Source organism: Sinocyclocheilus rhinocerous, unplaced genomic scaffold (assembly GCF_001515625.1).
Source record: "Sinocyclocheilus rhinocerous isolate Xijiao unplaced genomic scaffold, SAMN03320098_v1.1 scaffold1442, whole genome shotgun sequence".
Classification (NCBI taxonomy): Eukaryota; Metazoa; Chordata; class Actinopteri; order Cypriniformes; family Cyprinidae; genus Sinocyclocheilus; species Sinocyclocheilus rhinocerous.
In genome coordinates, this window is record NW_015656183.1 from 195,636 (window position 1) to 201,137 (window position 5,502).

A 5,502-nucleotide genomic window follows, 5' to 3' on the forward strand; every position below is an offset into this window, starting at 1 on the left:
TTTGTGAATTCGCAAGCCACGGTGAGGAAGTATTTGTTACCCCGTATTGACCATGGCAGGGGTCCTACCCAATCTATTTGGAGGTTGAATTCTGCTGGTGAGTTGGCATAGCCAAAGGGGCACCGTGTGAAGGTGTATTGTCGATTCCCAAAGGTGAACGCCAGCTTGTGTTGGTCATCAGGGTGGACAAGGATTGTCCAAAATTCTGAGGCGACGTCCAGCGTGGAAAGGATCGTTGAGGCTTTGATTTTGGGACTCTCTTGGTCCAACTGAGTCATAGGCCATCGCGATAAGGGTACTTGCTGGTTTAATTTGCGATAGTCAATGGTGGGCCGCCATTTGCCATTGGGCTTTAGAACTGGCCATATCAGGGCAGAGTATGTGCCCAACATGGAGTCTGTAATTTCTTGCACTGGCTCATATGATGCTATTGGAATCTTGTACTGTTGCACAAATGTGGGTGGCGCATTTGGGCTTGTCGGGATGTGCACCGTGTGGATGTTGGTCAGGCCACAGTCCAGGGAATCCTTTGTGAATGAGTCTTTGTACTTGTACAGAAACTCTTTGAGTCCTTGGCGATCTGCTTCCTTGTGGAGGGCATCCGCCTTACTCAGGATCTGTTGGATTTGTGCATTGAACCCGGCGTAGGGTTCCTCCATTGTTGAGTCATTTGAGGGGCTCTGGGACTTGACGGTCATCTGTGCAGGTGCACAGCTTCCAAGGTCAGTCCTAGTCTTAGGCAGGTCCTGGAAGGTTGGAGGAAGCCTAGCTTACTGTTGAGAGTTTGGCCAGGTCGCATGTTGAGGTGTACGCTGACACACGCCCACTCATTGATCATGGCGCATGTGTCTGGCATTGTTTGACCAGATCGAAGGTTCTTGAGGTTGACCCCAGTAGTCAGTTGGTGCAACAGGGGAGCCCATATGACATTGTTCACGATGTCCACACACGCATTCAGCCGGACCATGATGTCCGCTCCAATGTAGATGTCATGAGGTAGATCAGGGACAACGAGGAAGTAGTGACTCAGGTGTCTGTTGTTCCAACATATGTCCACCGCGTAGATGATCTTGGCGGTAGCCATGGTTGTCGACCAGGGACTGAGAGGGAAGCGGCTGTGTTTTGAGACATGTGGTAGACTTGGGTGTCTTTGCTTCAATGCTCTGAAAAGCTTCAGGCTGATAGCCGAGTTCTCCGCCCACAGGGCTAGTGCTGCGTCGGACACTGATGTGTCGTGGACATTTATGGCAGTCATGATTCGAAGGGGGCCTGAGTCTGAGTCAGGCTCCTGCAATGAGCAGAGGAAAGGGTCCTGGTCCTTGCTGCTTGGTGTTGAACTTGGCCCTGACCCTGGCTTTGACGTTGCATCATCAGTCAGTGAGTTGGCGGCGGTGTCTGTGGTTTGACACTGCGACTCGTTGGAGTCTACTGACTGGAAGGGTAGAGGCTCACGGACTTGCGTCCATATCTTTAGTTGCTTGAAGTCAATTAAGGGTTCAAAGCGATTAAGCAGGTCTTTTCCAATGAGGAGTGGATACGTGTTGAGTGGTGAGACGTATACTGGGTGAACGAGGTCCATCGGTCCCACAGTTAGGTGAATTGGGGCCACATGTTTTAGTTGTAGGCCGTGTGGGAATATGCTTGAAGGTTCAGCTCGCACCTTTGGAGTTTGAGGGTGCTATTATACCTCTTTGTTCTCTCTTGAACTTCTTCAAGGAGTTCGGTCGACATTAGGGTGATGTCGACTCCCGTGTCGAGAAGGGCTTCAACTTTGATGTGGCGTTCGATGATGATGGAGAGGTAAAACTTTCGTGCTATACCTTTCTCAATGAGGTCGCCCAGAAGTTGGGTAGGATTTCTTGTCCGTCTGAAGTTATGGAGGTTACGGTTCTCTGAGAGTGAGGTGAGGAAGTGCTGTTCTCTGTGGTTTGTTGGGTCAAGTGGCCGCTGCCTTCTCGTCCGGCTGCTAGTCAGGCTAAATCTGGTTTGTCTTTCTTTCCCACTTCCGATCCTCCTCCTTGCATTGGAAGAACTCTTTCATCATCATTTTCATCAGTTCTTGTGAGTCAAAACACGGGGATGTCTTTTGTTCTTGTGTGGATTCAGTTTGAGCTCGGTCAGCTTCGAATCTTTGTGAATTCTTTCGTCGATTCCTGGGACTGCTTGCTCCAGGGTATGTTTGTTGTTTTCCCTCGGAGGTTCTGTTGGATTCCCACGAGCCATTTCCTCTTGAGTTTCCAAATGAGTTTGGCTGATTCCATGATCTCTCCCATTGATTCTCATGAGGTCTTGATTGGTCCCATGATTCTCCCAGTGATGTCCAGGTGAGTGTTGCCAGCGGTTGTTCCTCTTTTTAGGTCGGGTACCAGCGTGGGAGTCCCGTTCTCTGTGGGACGAGAGTGCATTCCACTCTTTGGGTGGCGGCTTTGCATGGTCTTGATGTTGGGCGCCCTCTAGAGCCAGCCACTGACTTTGAGGGTTGAAGTCAAGAACTGCTGTGGATTTGGTGCCCTTTTCTGAGGCCATTTTTTGTTTGCTGTAGGCTTTATGCGCCAAGTCTCGCAACTGTTGAGCACTCATTGTTCGTGGACATGCTAGGACGCCAAGATGGTGGCTTACCCCAGGATGAAGGTTTCTCAGGAAGAGAGTTTTGAAGTTCAGGTCTTCTTCCATGTCAGGTTCGTTGCGAGCTCCGAAGTATGCTCATCTGAGTCAGCTGTAATAGGCTTGAGGAGCCTCATGTTGACATTGTTTCGTCTCCAGGGCAGCCACTAGTCCTTGTTCTGACTCAGGGTCAGTGAATTCTTTAATGAGGGCTTCTCGGAGCAAGTGGTAATCAGTCTTTGTGTGAGCAGGCTGCCGGTCCAGGAAGCTGCGCACTTCAGGGCTGGATGTTGTTCGGAGCAAATAGAGTCTATCTTTGTCAGTGACATTGGGTCTCATTTCCAGATGAAAATCGATATCTTGCAAATAAGCCTGGTCTTTCTGGCTACCTGGCACACTTGGGGTGAATTTGCCAATGTTCCTGGCGAGCTTGTCGAGGTCTTTGAGGTCCAAGCCATGCGATGATCTGTGGCTGGCTGGAGCAAGTTCTTTTAGCTGGGTTGCGAGGTAGGATTCTTCAGAGGGAGCTGGTGAATGTTTCAGCACTGCCCCCTCCCACTTTTAATCACGTGTCAGTCCAGGAACAGGGGACCCGGTCCTGCTCTGCAGGGGTGAGACTGGTGCCCGTCATGTCCTTGTTGGCTCAGGGTGCAGCTCGTAGGCATGTTTGAGTTCCTCTTTGACACTGTCGGACTCCTCTTTGATGTAGTCCAGCTGTCGGGTTAGGCAGCTGATCTCATTTCTCGACTCATCCAGGTGACTTTCAAGGGCTTTAATTCTGCTGTTCTTGTCTCTGAAGTCGGCCCTTGCCTTTTCTGCATACTGTAGCTTGTTAGCGAAATCAGCATGGTCTGCCTTGCCTTGTTCCATTTCTTGGGTAGTAGCTGCTAGGGTCTCTTTTAGCCTTGTGATCTCCTCCTCTGCACCTTGTTCCACCTCACCCTTCCCTTTGTTCCTGAGCTTCCAGTTCTAGCTGTTGGATGCGTCGTTGGGCGTGTGTCAGATGGGCGATGCTGCTGGAGATGGGCGGCGTGCCTGTCGCTCAGCTTGAGGGTGGCGATGAGTGTGTGACTTAAGGATCCAGTGATCTTGGCTAGTTCTTTGTGACTGTAGCTCTGACTTGAGTCTTGTCTCAAAAGGCTTGTTATGTTGTCATCCAGCTGTTCCTGTGTCTGATGCCTCAGTGTTTCATCAGCCTTAGGTAAGAGGCTGTCTGTTGCAACACTTAGCCATGTCTTGAGGTACTCCCAGTGGCCAACAGGGTCTGTTGTGCAAGACATGTTTTGACGCGGTGAGGGAGATCTATAACCGAGACTGACACAGACCTGAACAGGAGGAAAAACAAAACAAAACAAACAAACAACAAGGCAGAACAAAGGTGTACGTGCGCAATGTCAAGTGTGGGCTGATGTTGAGTGTGTAATGGGCAGGTGAGCGTGGTTCTCTGCGACTGAGATCCTGTGGTGGGCGTGCTACTAATTTGTAGTCTCTGCGGGGGGAAATTAGTATGCACACACAGGTAGCACAGCTAGAGAACAGAGGGAGAAAAGAAGAATAACAAACAGAGCAAGGAACAGAATAATAATTGGCTGCTTCCAGTTTTCCTATAAGAGCAAGTTTTTTTTTCAAAGGAAGAAAGTTAGCTAATTATAAGATAAGAGAGAAAGACAAAACAAAATACCCTTTTCTGGTTGCAGAATGAGTACAATTAAATTTTCTTCTAAACAGGTGTTTGGAAATGGGGATTTCTAACTACCAGGACTGTGATAGTTATTAAAATGAACAAAGGTGTACGTGCGCAATGTCAAGTGTGGGCTGATGTTGAGTGTGTAATGGGCAGGTGAGCGTGGTTCTCTGCGACTGAGATCCTGTGGTGGGCGTGCTACTAATTTGTAGTCTCTGCGGGGGGAAATTAGTATGCACACACAGGTAGCACAGCTAGAGAACAGAGGGAGAAAAGAAGGATAACAAACAGAGCAAGGAACAGAATAATAATTGGCTGCTTCCAGTTTTCCTATAAGAGCAAGTTTTTTTTTCAAAGGAAGAAAGTTAGCTAATTATAAGATAAGAGAGAAAGACAAAACAAAATACCCTTTTCTGGTTGCAGAATGAGTACAATTAAATTTTCTTCTCTTCTCTTTTTTTTTTTTTTTTTTATTTTGATTTTAAAGGATTGCTTCTAGACAGAGAAAGACAAAACAAAATACCCTCCCTTTTCTGCAGAATGAGTACAATTAAATTTTCTTCTCTTCTCTTTTTTTTTTTTTTGTTAAGTTTGATTTAGAAGGATGCTTCTAGACAGGGGTTTAGAAATGGGGATTTCTAAATACCAGGACTGTGATTGTTATAAAAATTTCCTCCGGGGTGAAGGAAAAACAATAATAATGACAGTATCGGTTTCTCAGCTGGTAGGATTGACAACCATACATAAATTAGATCATTTCTAGATGCGTGTTTAAAATTTAGTGTACGCCTATCTCCTTGTTGACCTGCTTTAGCCTTAGCTGGTAGGATCCCAGGATGAGAAGGGAAGGTAGGGTGAGAGTCAGACAAATTTGAAACGAAGTGTTTAAGTTTCACAAATATTTGTTAAATGTTTCTAAAGTTCTCTGATAAACTGGGTAAAGTTAGCTGGTAAGATTGACACCATACACCAATTAGAGCGTTTCTAGACGCATGTTCAAGATTTGGCGGACGTCTGTCAGTCCTCTTGTTGACCTGCTTTAGCTTTAGCTGGTAGGATCCCAGGATGAGAAGGGAAGGTAGGGTGAGAGTCAGACAAATTTGAAACGAAGTGTTTAAGTTTCACAAATATTTGTTAAATGTTTCTAAAGTTCTCTGCTTTTATGATTCTCACAGGTACAATCCCAAAACAGCAGCAGTAGTCAAATCAGAAGA

The 5,502-nt window shown here is 47.0% G+C and overlaps 1 pseudogene; it reads right to left on the bottom strand.

The window, feature by feature from the left end:
* Positions 1-1,975: 1,975 nt before the first annotated feature.
* LOC107719840 (uncharacterized) lies at positions 1,976-3,884 on the bottom strand (annotated as a pseudogene).
* Between the last annotated feature and the right edge of the window lie 1,618 nt (positions 3,885-5,502).